This window comes from Cucurbita moschata, unplaced genomic scaffold (genome assembly GCF_002738365.1).
Source record: "Cucurbita moschata cultivar Rifu unplaced genomic scaffold, Cmos_1.0 Cmo_Scf00039, whole genome shotgun sequence".
Taxonomy (NCBI): Eukaryota; Viridiplantae; Streptophyta; class Magnoliopsida; order Cucurbitales; family Cucurbitaceae; genus Cucurbita; species Cucurbita moschata.
The window spans coordinates 208,945-209,621 of record NW_019268555.1 but is presented as its reverse complement, the minus strand read 5'-3'; positions in this window follow the sequence as shown (position 1 = coordinate 209,621).

The window sequence follows — 677 nt, the reverse complement described above, 5'->3', positions numbered from 1 at the left end:
TAAAAAAATTGAAAGTTTATTAAGAGTGTTTATTTGTTAGGTTAAGCTTTATCTAGCAAGGAATTACACCCCTCCCCAAACTTAGGTTACTCTTTTTTCTCTCCCAACTGACAATCATATACTTTTCCTAACTCCATTGGGATGTCTCCTTCTCATGTTTCATTGTAGTGCTCCAAATTTTTGAATAAAATGGAGACTTGTATATTCATTTTGAACTCAGTATTTTATTTTTCGATAACAATTTGGATATTTCATTACCATACATGCACTATTTAGTTAAAAGTCTCGGTATAATTGAGAACTCAAACTTTTAATAGATAAGTATTGTAGTAAGCACACAACTTCTAAAGAAAGGAAAAGATATTATGTGGAGTGGAGGAAAGGTTATGGTTTGGTCTAAGAACTCCATGGATGAATGAGATGGAATAACTTTGTTTTATTATTATAAAAAGCAAAACCCTTCTCATCAACATCCCAAATGCAGTGTCAATAGTTGTATTGTTCTTAAAACCAAACTTCATTATCCGGCGAAAACACCTCGAATAAAGATGTGAAAGATTGCTACTAAACTTGCACCAAAACGTTGTAGCCTACGAAAAACTCAACCTGAAATTCAAATGGTATTTGTAACGTTCACAAAAAAAAAAAAAAAAAAAAAAAAAAAAAAAAAAAAAATT